We start from the raw sequence: 16,356 nt of genomic DNA, 5'->3' as shown, positions 1-16,356 counted from the left end.
CGCTGTGCTGTGAAGCTGTCCGCAGCCTCTGCAGCGCTGGCTAGATCCTGGACGGCCAGGGAGGGTCCCACATTGTGCAGCAGACCTCTCCTGTCTCGCCCGCTGCTCCCCTCAGTGGTGTATTTCGTCAGTCTGCCTGTTCGTTTCCCTGCTCTGTTTCTGGTGAATTCTCTCACCCTCTTGCACCTCTGGCTTGTACCCCAGTGCTTGCATAAATAAATAAATCTTAAAAAAAAAAAAGATTGAAAATAGATTTGTCATATGTCCCCAAAACCCACTCATAGGTATTGACCAAAAAATACAGAAAATAGCCAAGACATGGAAAAACCATAAATGCCAAAAAAAAAACCAAAAACCCAGTGGAATAAGGAGATATGATATATGTGCAAAATGGAATACTACTTAGCAATCAAAAAAGATAAATTCATGCCACTTCCAGCAACATGGATGGATGGATGGATGGATGGATAGATGGATGGATGGAGATAGAAGGGCTTATACTAAGTGAAATAAGGCAGAAGGAGAAAAATAAACTCTGGGTGATGTCATTTGTATGTGGAATATAGAAAAACCAAACAAAGGATCAGACAAAGACAAACTTTAAAACCAACCCATGAAAACTGACCTTTGATCTTAGGCTTGCAAAGGGATGGAGGGATTGGTGAAAACAGGGGGGGATGGAGGAAAGAACACAATGGACTATTATGGAGATCTATGGGTACTTTAGCATTGTGAATGCTATGGATAATATACCTGAGGGAGGAAATCCTATACTGTCAAAACACTGGAAAGGATATAAAATAATGCTACTTCAATACCAAAAAAAAAAAAAAAAATTACATGTCTCTTACAGCAGTATAGCTTTATTTTTAGAAGAATTAACTGATTCTTTTCATTATTGTCTTATTTTTACCATTTTAATTATTTCATCAACCTAGATGAAATAATTAGACGATTATCCATTTGACGATTGTCCACCTGAATAGAACTATCAATATAGCTCAAAAAAAAAAATCCTTAAAGGAATTGTTCAAAGTCTTCACTGGTCCAAGGATCATCTCTCTGACTCTAATCAGTATGGTCAGCAGCCCCAGCAGACTTTCTACTAAAGTCTGTAAAGTCAAAACTTCACAAAGAATAAAAGCATTTAAGAGTAGAGTTATCTGTTACATTTTTTTCTCTTGTTCAGTGGACATCAGAGTATGCTCTTCATGGAGCAAAGAATAGTCACAGATAAGACTCACCAAAGCACATGATTTCAGATAACAACAAAGTTAGAAATCATACAGCATAATATTTGTTGTAATACAGTTGTATTCATGTTACAGATCCATGATACGTGAGAGTTAGTGCCTCATTATTCTAAATAATTTGGAACTTTTCATTATACTAGCTTTGTGGAATTGTAAACAGAGGGACATAAATGTTCTTGGCCAAGATGCATTTGTGGTTAAAAAAAAAATCTGTCAAGGGCCTCCCTGGTGGCGCAGCGGATTGAGCGCAGCACTGTGAAGCTGTCCGCAGCCTTTGCAGCGCCAGTTCAATTCCTGGCCAGCCAGGGAGAATCCCACATGGCAAGGCAGACCTCTCCTGTTTCACCCGCTGCTCCCCTCAGCAGTGCCTTCAGTCCGTCTATCTGCCTGTTTTGCTTCCCACTCTGTCTCTGGTGAATCCTCTCACCCTCCCGCGACTCTGGCCTGTACCCCAGCTCTTGTGTAAATAAAATAAATCTTTTAAAAAAAGTAATTAAAAAAAAAATCTGCCAATTAAAGATAAAATCCATTTTTATATAGGAAAATGGGCTAACAATAGCCAAAGAGTTAGAAACACACTAAAGGAGCAACAGAATGAGAAAAGAAGTGAACAAATCAGCAAGTCAATGGTTTGGTTTAGAGAAAAATGAGACTATAAGTGTATCATACTGTGTCAATGTGTACAAAGTAGAAGGGTGGGAAAAGAAATCATAATAGCTAATTATCTAATAGTAAAAAAGACCTGTAGGCAAGTTTTATATACAAGAGATATACACTATAATATTATATATGTATTATACTTCAAAAATATAGCTATCAAATGCAATTATACCTCACTATTTGTAGATTTTGTGCTTATGAATTTGTTTACTTGTTAAAATGTATTTGTTTACCCAAAATCATTACTTTCTTACTTTTTGTCTTCTGCACACATGCACAAAGTAGTAATAAAACTCAGTAGGACAAGATAATAAAAATTAGGGCATCCCCACTGGTGCAGCGGGTTGAGCGCCACGCTGTGAAGCTGTCCGCAGCCTCTGCAGACCAGGTTCAATTCCCAGCTGGCTAGGGAGAAACCCACATGGCGTGGCAGACCTCTCCTGTACACCCCACCACTGCTCCCCTCAGCAGTGTCTTTGGTCCTTCTGCCTGTTCTGTTCCCTGCTCTGTCTCTGGTGAATTCTCTCACCCTCCCGCGCCTCTGACCTATACCCCAGTTCTTGTATAAATAAATAAATCCTAAAAAAAAGATTATAAAAATTAAAAGAATTGGGCATTATAAAGGGAAAATAAATACATCTCTATTTTCAGATTACATGATTATTTTATAGCAAATCCAAAAGAATCTTCACATCAACTATTAAAATTAAGAATTAAATTAAGCAAGTCACTGAATATAATGCTAATACAGAACATCACTTGTACTTTATAGATTAACATCAAACATTGAGAAATAAAATTTATCAACACACAATAAAAAATGATTGTTTAAAAAATAAAATTTTTAGGAATATTCCAATAAAGAGGTGCTAGAACTCTATGCTGAAAACTATAAATATATCTTGATATTGAGGTCACAGAACTGGAGAAAATATTTGTAATACTTATCTGACTAGTTATTCACACCCAGAATATATAAGTACTACGACAAAACAATAATAAGACAGACACCAAATTTTTTAAAATGTCCTTAAAAATGAACTTCACAAAAATAGTCTAAAAACCAAGAGAGGTTGTTAGAGGTTCTCAATATTGCTAGGCAATAAAAGGCTCTCAATATTGCCAGGCAGAAGGAAAAACAAATTAAAGCTAGATAGCACAAACCTACTATCATGGGTAAAACTAGAAAATTAAAATTGACAATACCAAAAACTGGATAGGATTTGAGTCAACTAAAACTTATTAACTACTTTTATATTGGTACACTACTTTTTAAGTCATTTAGCACTATCTACAAAGTTTTGATATATGTCTACTACATGACACAGCAATTTTACTTTCATGTAAAAACTGAGGAGAAATGAGTATCTATGTATACCTACCATATTACATATACAAGTCTAGGCATAGCTACTTATAATAGCTAAAATTGGAAATAGATTGCCTGAATGAAATATGGTAAATTTGTATAATGGAATAGTATAAAATAATAAAAAAAGGATAACTTGCTACTGCACTCAGCAACATGGATAAATATAACAAACTATGTTAAATAAAGGAAACAAGAAAAAAAGAATAAATACTATATGATTCAATTCATACTATATTTTTAATGTAGAAGTGAAACTACTACTCTATGTGGAAAGAATTCAGAATAGTGATCACCTTTGATGAGATACTGCCTGGGGGATGATACAAGATAAGCTTTTGGTTGCTAGAAATATGCTATAACCTGATGGCTGCATTTGCAAAAATTCACTGAGTTGAAACTTAATACTTCCAACCAGGGAGATTTTTATTAAATATTTATTAATAAGGGAGGTAACTCAGGCTTAGACCAGAGCCATCTGAGTTTATTAATATATAAATTCAGGATTAATATTTTTAAAAACCAATGTGCATTGTAAACTTTATGTATACTACAGGTCAAGAAAAAGTTAAATTAAAATAAAAGACTTTCATATACATCTATTCCATCATATGCCAATGTTTTGTTTGACACATGAGAATAGTAATAAGAAACTTTGGAAAACAACATAAAAATCTCCAAAAGACATGATGTAGCAATCTAAATTGATGCAAGGTAATTTATGCAAGAGTGGCAAAGGCCTCCCACAGAGAACACCATCTCTCCTCCCCCAAAAGTGACTTGATAACGAAAACACTTTAAATCAATCCATACAATTTACTTTCTAGGGGGTGGAATGTCTGGCTAATGTAAGCCTAGCTAAAGTACCCAGGACATGTGCCAGATTTTTGCCAAAGAATGCCTATGAGATCATTCTTCAAAAGTCTTCCCCTCCATTCTCTTGACATGATATAAACGACTTTGGTATTTATGTACACTGAACACTCCTTTAGTATACTCTATAGATCTTTAAATAAAACCAGCTGTCATTCTAGCTAACCTTAAGGAAAAAGATGAAAGAAACATGGTTTTTCTGTTAAGACTCATATGCATTAAGAATCACCTAATTCTTAGGGTCTCTACCCAACATTTTGCCACACTAAAAAAACGAGATGCTTGTATCAAGAAGCACTCTAGAAGATCCTGAACCAGGAGCTTTGGGTTATACACATACATCACCCCATACTTTAGTACTAACTATTCATTTTCATTTGATTTGCTTATTTTTAAAAAAGTAACATCTTTTCTTTACTTGAGCTTAATTAACATGGAGAAAGAATCTAAGACAATAAACAATAAAGTTTATATGTTCTTACCCTTCAAAAACATTACAAATATTTTAACTGCTATTTAGATTTCATTTTTCTCAGTCATATCAATGAACATTAACTTCTTAAATTTAAGAACATAAGTCATGCCTTCCCATGTTAAAGAAAAACATGCATAAAATGATTTCTCAAAGGATAAACTGCTACTTTCTGTTATTATTAAAAAGAGAAGCACCTCAGACTTGGCCATAGACAGAAGCCTGTTAAGCAGTAAAGTCAGTGTTAATTGAATTCAACAATTTCAAGGGCCAATGTGTAGTATTAAAACATAGTGGAGAGACTATAAATTGAATGTACCCAGACTGAATGAAAAGCTGAGAGGTATGAGGCATTCCAAAAACAAAACAAAACAAATAGAAAAAGGATAAAGTAAAATGGGAACAAAATAAAGTAAATTCTGAAAAGAAAAGAAAGAGGCTAGAGAATTGTAAATCATTTGCAATTAAAGTTGGATAGTAACTAGATGAAATCAGAACCTTCAGGGTAATTTAAATGAGAAAGCAAGACCTAAGAATTTATGCAGAAAGTGTGACAGAAGATACAACATTCAACAAAATTAATTTTTCATACTGGAACAATAACATGTTAAATAAATAAAAGCAAACTCCCAAAAACAGTGAATCAAATTAGTTCTATTGTTTATATTATGAGCCTTGAGAAATGTCCTTGATTTTTTTATTTCTGGACTAATATAAAATGGATTTTCTACCCATGACACTTACCCTGAATCTCAAAGTATGATCTTGCAAATAATGAATTGAAATAAGTGAACTGTTCTGAGTTTCTTAAGATATAGCATAGAGTAATTCAAACTATTATGCTTTCATTTTATACTAATTAAATTCTCTGTTAATATTTCAGTAACATTTAGTATCATGAGCATAAAAATTAAGTAAATGCTATAAAATGGAGATATATTATTGACAAATGGTCATGTAAAAAATATATATGCAGCTGCAAAATCTTTCAGTGAAAGAATATTCCCCAAATACTGGATACTATTTGAACTTGAAGGTATTAGAAAAACTCAGACCTAATGTGAGTCTTATACAGACAGAGAGATGATGATGTAACCCTAAAATTTACATAGTTTTGTAAATGAATGGTAAATCAATTTAAAAAAGAAATGGACTTGTGAATTTATCAAAAAAATAACATTTTAGAGGACCTGACAGCAATGCTGTTGAATACAGTCTACCTACCAAGTACTTAAAACGCTATTTGAACAAATATACTTTTTTAGTTATCATATCAATCTGAATGTACATTATCACTGTAACATAATAAATATCAAAGAATTGTGATCATAGGTAAAAATAAATTACACTTATCTTTAAGAAAACAAAATTAATAAACTACATTTAAAATTAAATATTATCATTATTAGGATTAATTTGTATATAATTAGTGGGTACATTTTCTTACAGAACAGTAGAGAAAATAATTTTAAAGGGAGGAAGACAACAACATGGAGTAAATCATTATCCCTACTCTCAATGTAGAATAGATAGTGATGAATTGCTGATCTCACCAGGTTACTGACAAAGGATGATGACAGCCTAATTTGTCCAGTGCATTTTTTTAAATTATGTTTTATGTTTTATATTCTTTTGTATTTTATTTTTTATTTTTTTTAAGATTTATTTATTTATACAAGAACCTGAGTACAGGCCAGATGTGCGGAAGGGTGATAGGATTCACCAGAGCGGGGAACAGAACGGGCAGACTGACTGAAATACACTGCTGAGGGGAGCAGCGGGCGAGACAGGAGAAGTCTGCTGTGCCATGTGGGTTTCGCCCAGGCTGTCTGGGATTGAACCCGCGCTGCAGAAGCTGCGGACAGCTTCACAGTGCGGCACTCATCCGCCTGTGCCACCAGGGAGGCCATGTCCACTGCGTTTTTCATTAGAGGAAGGCTATATAGTTATGGAATCACTCATACTGCCTTAATGGGATTTACTTTTATTTATCCCTGCAGAGTCTGTTTGTGTTTTACCATCTTAGGACAATGCCTTCCAGACCAAAACATATTTTTTCTCTTGAATTACCTATCCTTAAGTCAATCAATGCTGCAGATGCTGAAATAGATGCAGACCACTGACCTGAAAGTCTGTGTTTTCATAGTAGTCAACAAAAGTCTGTGTTTTCTACTGTAGTCAACAAATGTCAAGTACAAATTTCTTTTTAGTGATTTCATATTTTTCTAGTTTGACTGCTTGACATATCAAAAAACATTGCATAAATAAACTCACTCATTTGCAGTTCTTCATGTAAGTGAAGCTCTTTATGAGAGTAATAAATTTTTTGAAATTTATTATTTTACATAAGTGAGCATATATTTCCAAAGGGAAAATCATCAGTGGTTTTCTGTATTGTATTATATAAACACACACGCACAAGCACAAAAGAAAATGTTTTGCTTATTGACACCACACACATATTCATGCTAAGATTTTTCCTGTCATTTTTAATGTTTACTATTTAAGATTGTATAGTCAAAATTTGCCAATTGAACTGTTCTTTCAAAATAGATTTTAAATATTAATACTAATAAACATCTCTGTTTTCCGCTTTGGTAAGAAACAAAATGATTACATTAAAAAATTTTAAATTCTTTCCTATTTTGTTTTTTCTTTAATAAACAGAAGTTAATATTATCAACAGAATTATTATTATCAACAGATAATTGATAATTAATATTATCAACAGAATTATTATTATTATTATCAACAAAATTAATATTATTTTCAGGTACCATTGTAAGATAGTTAATATATGAATTAGTCCTCACAGCAACCTTATGAAATATATAATATTATTGTCTCCATTTTACAAAGGAGTAAAATGAGCCATGGAATCTGTGATATGGCTTGAGTAACACAACTAAGCAGAACTGATGGAAATCTGGCCCCAAAGTCCTCACACTTAATTACTGTTACCCTATTTTCTTTAAGAAACATACGGTTTGAATTTCTGCAGGATAAACAATAACAAAGCAGCATAAGGGATAAATAAACTCAAAAAGACTTTAATATAGGGGCCTCCCTAGTGGCGCAAGGGGTTAAGCAACACGCACTGTGAAGCTATCCGCAGCCTCTGCAGCACTAGCTGCAGCACTAGTTCGATCCCCAGCCGGCCAGGGAGCAACCCACATGGCAAAGGAGACCTTTCCTGTGTCGCCCGCTGCTCCCCTCAGCAGTGTATTTCGGTGGATCTGCCTGTTCTGCTTCCCACTCTGTCTCTGGTGAATTCTCTCACCCTCCGCACCTCTGACCTGTACCCAGCTCTTGTATGCATAAATAAATCTTTTTAAAAAATCTTTAAAAAAAAAAAAGACTTCAATATATCACATTAAAATGATGGTTATGCTTTTAATATTTCAAAAACTATTCTTTTATACAAGGAAGTTTTGCCCATCACAATAAAATGTGAGCAAGGTATGAACAAAGAAGGAAACATAGTCACAAAGCCCATAATTATGAATGAATGAGTGAATATAAGGAATCAGTAAACAAGAATAGGTCCAAATTTAAAGCAGAGATTTGTAATTCCAGTACACACATAGAAAAAAAGAGATTTGAAGGATATACATTAAAAAGGATTTCTTTTATGATTTTATTTTTTCCAACACATTCAGTAATATTATTACTAGGAAAGAAGCAATAAATGGTCATCAAAAGAAAACAAGTAGAAAATAAGCTAGTTTATATGTTTTGCTTCTCTAATGCTTACTTAACGTGTATAAGAATATGCAACACATCTATATACAACAGCAGTTTTAAGTGCACCTATTGTGTGCTGTCCATACTGTATTTTAAGTTTTTGTTTAATTTGCAACCCCTACTAGTTCTGTCAGGTTGCTGAGGAATTAACAATAATGGTTCACTCCTATTTGTATCCACAGTACCTATACAACACAAAGCATGTAAATGAGGGCTAAATAATTTCATCTTTGTAGGATCAAATAAACTTAGGACAATACTATCTTTACCATTTATGAACAAAACTGTTTTGGAGGCTAAAAATTGCCCGGTATGACCTCATCATTCCATAAACATACATGTAGCTGTGTGGTCATGAGAACACATTATCAGCTCAAGATATGAGCAGATGTTTCCAGCACTGTTGGAAAATCAAGTGTTGAATTTCACCTTCTTATAGTCTGGTAAAAATTTTTATGACATGATGCTTTAGTCTTGGAAACACTTGCCACACCTCCACACTCCAATAATATTCATGTTTCCTGTGACTTTTGATAGATACCTTTACTATTTGAGACTTTTTTTTTTTACTGCATTGGGAGCACCTTGAAGGCAATGAACCAGTACAAACTGTGGCAAAAGGACAATGCGCAGTCTTGCAGGTTAGATACCGCACAAGTGTGCTGTTACTCAATGGCCTTATAAGGCCACCGCGCATTATCAGGACAAACCCTGATAGTTATTCTAGAGCTGTTTAGGTAAAGGTCAATCATTCAACCTGGTATGAACTGGTTAAAAGAAATTATGCAGAGAGGCACTGGATAATCTATCATTATCTCAGGTTCACTAACATACATTTACCTATAAAACTCTCACCCGAGAGGGCCCTTTGTTGTCCTTTTCTAACCACGTGATCCACAAAAAGGCATGATCTGGTCATGAAAGGATACTGTACCTGTGCAATCAAGATTCTGGGCATTTCACCATTTCCCACTCTGTCCAAATACTAATAATCCTATAAAAATCCAAACTCACTTTAGGAAGGAGAGACAGTACTTGGGACTGATCCCTCTGCTTCTTGATTCACATAATTAGGAGTCTCATTGCTATGAATTGTCCATCTAGTCTTGTCAATTGGCTGATGAAAGCCAAAGTGACAAACCCTTTGCATTTGGTAAAAGTATCACATGTGAAGAAATGCCATAAACATCAAACAGATTGGGAGGTTTTTAACATCAATTTTCTGATATATGAAGAGAGAGTTTTTTATAATATGCAAAATTACTGGAACATGAAAGACAATAAAAAATACTTACATAAATGAATTGACCAAGAACTAAACTAATAAATAATGTACACACACACACACTCAAAAAATAAATGTACTGAATGTTGATTTTTATCTTTTAAGTGAACATGTGGAGAAAAATGAACTCAATATGACACATGATATAGATTAAAATGTAATAAATTTAAAGATCACTTGGCAATAAATATTTATAATTTTATGGTCTGAGACATAGGAAGCAAATTCTCTCTAAAGTGATAGCATAAGCTCTATCATTATATCCCAGCATAAAAAGCTACCAACATGGGATACTGGATCTGGGATTTACTCCCTTATAGCTGCTTAGAAACTTTAAAGTCACCATGGATGATAAGCACTCTTACTTAGGTATTGAAAAGTACTGGATCTAAGAGATCTGTAAATAAGATGAGGCATTAACAAAACAACAAAATTAGCCTGCAATTCTTGGCTCTCTATCATTTAACCAGTATTTTCCAAATATCTGCTTTGTATAAAATACTATGCTGAGTACCAGAATTCTTTTGGCATAGTAATGTCACCAAACTTCTGTCTTAGCGAGATGATAGCTTTTCACCATTTTGTATTCATTGTTGGGTTAGGGTAGAAGACACCAACCTAGGTGATAAGAAGTTTTAAAATCTAATTCCTGGTTGCCAGAGGTATTAAGTAGTTCAATCCCATGATTAAGTGTGTTCTGCTCTGCATGAAATGACTGACTCATATCCCCAGAACTATGCTCTTCAGGGTTCCTTTTAGTAAACTTCCTTTGCATTTAACATATACTGGTTTTTTTGGTCCAAAAAACAAAAACACAAAAACTAATATGCCATATGTGGTGGCAGGATGGGCCACTGAGCAGGATTTCTAGGATCCGAGCAGACCAGACCCGTAAAGGAGAGTCCTGGAGCCCTCAGTGGCTTTCTCAGGCTTTCACTGAGCTTTTACCTGAACTCCAGCAACCAGGTACACAGCAGGCAGGGGTTGGGGGGCTGGGGGTACCCAGGAGGCTGCCCGGGCCTCCAAGCCGCTGGTAAGTCTTCACTCTGGACTTCTCTGGTTCTTTCTCCTTTCCCTCTCTTGTTCTTTCTCCTGCCTCTGCTTCTCTTGGGGGATATCTCAATACTGAAGTCATTCATGGCCCACAGAAGTAAACAATATCACTTATAACAATGTAACAAAATGCAGGTACCTCATAGGTTAGGGCAATCCTAATGGCAGGAGGGCAGAAAAGCCTGAGAACCATTTACCCTACACCCATATCTAAGGGAAGAGCCATTCTATTGCATAAGGCAAAGCACCACTGCGCTACAATTTTCTTAGTGGGGCCGTTAGTTCTCTGAGGGACATTAAAGCATTAAAAATGAAACTAATATGTTCAGCCAAAATTTTCTAGATAATTGCATTCTCAGGAGGAAAGTTTTAAAGGCTATTTTAATGTTCCAACTCTTTTTTCAGCCAGATGACTCCCATAAACAGTTAATTAACATCATAATTGAAAGCCTTGGGGGAATAGAGAAAATTTGCAGCAGTTTGTATCTGCTCAGAATAAATGGTCCCCTTACTCCCTCTCCCTCCCAAGATCTCTCTCATCCTTTTGATAATAATTTGTGTGGAATTTGGCTTTCCTCAATGCCTTAAAAAATGTAGGAAGAAATTATACTATTAATGGAAAAGGCTGATGGTTTGATTTTAAAAGTATTTTTTAAGTTTTGAAAATGTCTATTTAGAATTTCCAGTCTATTTTAGAATAAATAAAATATGTATTTTGGAATAGAATTCCCACAAATTCTATTTTAGAATATGTTCAGTTTGAGAAGCTTGATTTAAATTTCTGTTATTTCTATATATTTAAGAACTTCATTTTAGTCCACCAAACCATTCTTCTAGTGTCATAAGAGGTAGCAAACTAACTTTTGACTTTTAATTTGCAATAAAAACTGAATCTGATTTTCTTACTTACTCTGTAGTAACTGTTTAGGTCTTTGCCATATTTTAGAGATCTCCATTTCAAGAGATTTAAACTACATAATTTAAAAAAAATCCTAGTTGGAGCTAACAAGTGTCACATTTGTTGCAATATTTCCATAGGATTAAGTTATATGTGTCTACTCACATGTTTTTTAACTCTGGATATTATGTGTTTAACATAGGTGAATATATAGAAACCATTGTACACCTGATATATTTAGTAATACTAATATATTTTAAAACAAAAATATAGATGTACATATTTTAATGCAAAATAATATTGCTAAATATCAAAATGCAAACTAGAAGCATGTTCCTCCATGTATATTATCAGAAATATCACCAAAATAGATTTATACTTACATTTCAACCCTAATATACTATAAAATGTAGACTTATGGTTTCTTAAAATATTTCCAATTCAATGATATCCTCAGAATCACTAGTTCTTAAGTTTGTGGCTTCAACTCACACACAGAAGGAACTAAAACCATGGCTAATTCAGTGTTAGCCATGCTTACAAACTGTTGCCAGCTTATAATAATTTATCTTTTGGAATTAATATTACTGGTGATTAAATAAGGAATATCTGAGGGAATAGTAGATTAAAATGAAGACAGTTATAATTCCAAGATCAAGTATAATTGATAAAGTCAAAATTTGCTCACATCTATATGCCAATACAAAGTCTAAACATGGCTTCCCAATTCCTCTAAATGCTGGATACTTTGAAAAAAAGTATTTTGAAGAAGAGTCATGCTAGGTGCTAGACTGAAAATAAGCAGTATATGATGATTCTGATAAAGGGCTAATTACTGAGGTCTGTCAAGACAAATAAAAACGACTATAATGCCTAAATGAGAAGAGTGATAGGAAAATAGTTTCAGAACAAGTATAAAGAACCATGTTTTAATTCTAAATCTCTTACTTGCAAAATGTCATCCAATGAGAGTCCTAATATTCACAGATTTCTGAAATTGATCAAATATAAGGGTCATTATGTCAACCTTAGAACATTACTGTGATAAAAATATAATTGCTTTCATTTTGCAGATTAAAACATTGAATATAAAATGAATTTGACTGAACTCTCCTGACTGCAAAATCCATGCTGTTTTTACTATACTATATTGAGCCTGAGTAAACAGCATTACTTTACAAGAATTAGTACTTATTGAGTATATTCTGTCTTTCATACAAGTGGACAAGATATTGTTCATTTTACAAAATAGGGAGAATACAAAAACAAAACAAAACAGGAAGAAACATGGTTAGAAAAAGCTCAGAAAAATTATCTTACACACATAATAGAAAAATTTTGCTTAGTGCTTTCACTTAGTACATCAGTTATCTCAAAAAACCTTATGAAGATAGGATTGAATATTTTATTTTTATAAAAAGGATGAGAAATTAAACCCTAACCCAAGATCATTCTTCAATCATTCTTCATTCTTCAATCTCAGTAACTAAACTGGGATTAAAGCCTATTTGTGTTCTTTCCACTACATCATGCTGCATTGTCAAAATTTTAAAGAAGACACCCATGACAGCTATGGTGGAATAATTTAAAGCAAACCAATACTTCCACAAAAACAACTATAAAAAACAATTAAAAAATTGAATGTTTTAGAGAGTTGCTGAAGTAAGCAACACATAATAGGGGTGGGGAGGAGAGAAATTATAGAGAGTTGAACTAACATTCTTGAAACTAAGTTTCCTCCTTGGGGTACATGCTGATTCTTGTGATGTCAAGGACAGAGGTCAAGCACAGATGAATGAAGCCATTGCTAAGGGTGAGAGAAGCCATTTAAGCTCCTGGAAGTCTCACAGAAATCTAGAGACAAAAATTTAACTTTATGGGTTCTGAAAAAGTGAGGGCTTAAGGACTTAAGTTCTGGTGAGAAAAAAATCCTCAATTCTGTTGTTTTATGCTTAAAGAATTTGATTTTTTTTAAAAAGTATGGTAAATTGTTAAGACCAAAATAAAAACTTGTTAAAATACACAAGTTTTTGGCCTTAGTGCTGTTTAAACAAACACCAAAGTTCAACGTTCTGAACAAGCTAAATAGAAAAGACCTCAGTAATCCTGGGGGTACAATACTGCAGAAGCAAGGACAGTTTAGAAATGATCAGAGATTTACAAAATTTAAAAACTAACATCAGGATAGCTTTGATTGGATTAAAAAGATCTTCCTATCTGTGTTTGAATATTGAATACTGCATCCTTCTGTTCTTCTACACTTTTTCTGATACACTGTCTACCATAAAGATTACCAAGTTAACCAAAAAATTAAAAGGACCAAAGAAAATAGAAAATAGAACGAAAACAACCACTGACCCAAGTAGTAATTAATGTATTTAAGAAAGCAATTGACCAAGTGAAAAAAATCATCAGAAAATTAAAAGTATCAGAAAGATTTAAATGAAAATTTTAGAAATAAAATATGCAATACTTAAATATAAGAACTTAACTCAATGACCTCGCAAAGGATAATGTATCAGTGAGACCCAACAGAAGAGAAAGTAAAAGAAATTGAAAGAAGTTTAGTAAAAAATACCCATATGGAAGCACAGAAAACAAAAAAAAGAGAAAAAAATTTTAAAGAGCATAAGAATATGTGGAACACCATGAAAATGTCTAACATACATGTTATCAACCTGAGTATGAAAAATATAAATAATACTTACATTATTTATAAGCTAGAATTTTCAAAAGTGATGGCATCACTTCAAAATAAAGGCCTCAAACACAGATTTAAGGAAGCAAGCATTATAAAAGCCAAGGAGGATAAACAGAAAGAAAACCACACAAAGGCACTAATATCCAAAGACAAAGTGAAACTTGTGCAATCAGTCATAGAGAAAAACACATGACTTTAACAGAACAATTATATGGCAACTTGACTTCTCATTGGAAATGATGAAAGTCAAAAAGCAGTGGATCTGTAGTTTTAAAGCGCTGAAAGAAAATATTCAATTCAAATAACCTACATAATTAAGGCAAAATATAGTGTCAGAGAAGCAGAATTAAACAAAGAAACCATCAAAACCTTTGTATAGACTCATAGGAAAAGATGTACTAAAGGTAACTCTTCAAACGAAAGGAAAGAGTTACTTTATGAAAATTTGTACAGGAAAGAATAAAGAGCTGCAGAAAAATGGTTACGTAAAAATAAATTTTGACTGTTTTAGGGTATTAACATATGTCTGGAGAATTGAAAACCAGCACAATAAAAATGCAAATATTGGAAGGGTAAATGGAATGAAATTGGCCTAAGATTCTAGTATTTTCCCAGGAATTATCAAAAGTTAGATTACAATAAATGAAGGACTCCTGGTGGCATAGGGGTTAAAAACACATCGCTGTCAAGCTATCTATTGGCAGCCACTGAAGCTCTAGTTCAACCCCAGGCCCGCCAGGGAGCTGACCCACATGCTGCAGCAGACCCCTCCTGTCTCACCCACTGCTCCCCTCAGCAGTGTATTTCAGTAGATCTACATGTTTTGCTCCCCACTCTGTCTCTGGTGAATCCTCTCACCCCACCCCCCGCACCTCTGTCCTAGACCCCAGTTCTTGTATACATAAATAAATAAATTTTAAAAAAAGATTAAAATGAGTGAGATATGAATGTTGTAATACTGCAGTGAATACTAAAAAAAAAATAGTAAAAGAATTTTCTGTAAATAACTAATCAGAGGTGGAAATGGATAATATAAAAAATGAGCAATTTAAAAGAAAACAAGAAAGTGGAGAGATAGGAGGACAAAAAAAGAAGGAAAGTAATATGATAAATGATATTATCCCAAATATATCATTAACTATTGTAGTGGTTGAAGTGTGTCTCTACAAAAGATATGTTTATTTTTTTTTTTTTTAGGATTTTTTTTTTTTTATAAATTTTATTGTTATATTCCCCATACAATTGCAGCCCCCCATTCTGACCCCAATCCCTCCCCTCCCGCCCCCGCCCCCCTAAAAGTGTCTCTGGTTCATAGTTTTTTCTTGATTTTGATTTTCACTTTCTTATAGTTATTCATTTTCCTGGTCCCTTATTTAAGTTTTCTAGATTCCTGCTGAGTGAGACCATCCGGTATTTTTCTTTTTCTTTTTGGCTTATTTCGCTGAGCATGATCCCTTCCAGCACCATCCATGTTGCAGCAAATTGCATGTGTTTATCTTTTTTGAATGCTGAGTAATATTCCATGGTATATATGTACCACATCTTCTTGATCCAGTCATCTATTTTTGGGCATTTGGGTTGTTTCCAAAGCTTAGCTATTGTAAACAGTGCTGCTATAAACATAGGGGTGCAGGTGTTCTTTGGAATTGATGTTTCTGTGTCCTTTGGGTAAATACCTAGGAGTGGAATTGCTGGATCATATGGAAGCTCTATGTTTAGTAGGTCCAGAAATCTCCACACAGCTTTCCACAGTGGTTGGACCAGTTTGCACTCCCACCAACAGTGCATACAAAAGATATGTTTAAAATCCAATGACCATGACCTTATTTGGAAGTATCATTATAAATATAATCAAGTTAAGATAAAATGATAATGAATTAAGGTAGGCCCTAATTCAATGACTGGTTCTCTTATAAGAAGAAGGAAATTTGGACACAAACATACAAGATAAACAGGTAAAGATGGAGATCAGAGTGATATGTCAACAAGCCAGAGATCATTGCCAATTATCACAAGGTAGGAGAGGAATCAAACTGATTCTCCCTCAA

General features: G+C 33.9%; 1 protein-coding gene across 1 annotated transcript in view; it reads right to left on the bottom strand.

The window, feature by feature from the left end:
* The window catches only part of ADAMTS3 (ADAM metallopeptidase with thrombospondin type 1 motif 3), a gene marked incomplete at its 3' end in the record, with an annotated part of 222,942 nt that overhangs the window by 68,601 nt on the left and 137,985 nt on the right, over positions 1 to 16,356 (bottom strand). The gene's annotated exons all lie outside the window — the stretch shown is intronic.

This window comes from Talpa europaea (genome assembly GCF_964194135.1).
Source record: "Talpa europaea genome assembly, chromosome: 5".
In the NCBI taxonomy this organism is placed as follows: Eukaryota; Metazoa; Chordata; class Mammalia; order Eulipotyphla; family Talpidae; genus Talpa; species Talpa europaea.
The sequence above is the reverse complement of the archived record's forward strand: the minus strand, read 5'-3'. Positions and strand labels throughout refer to the sequence as shown.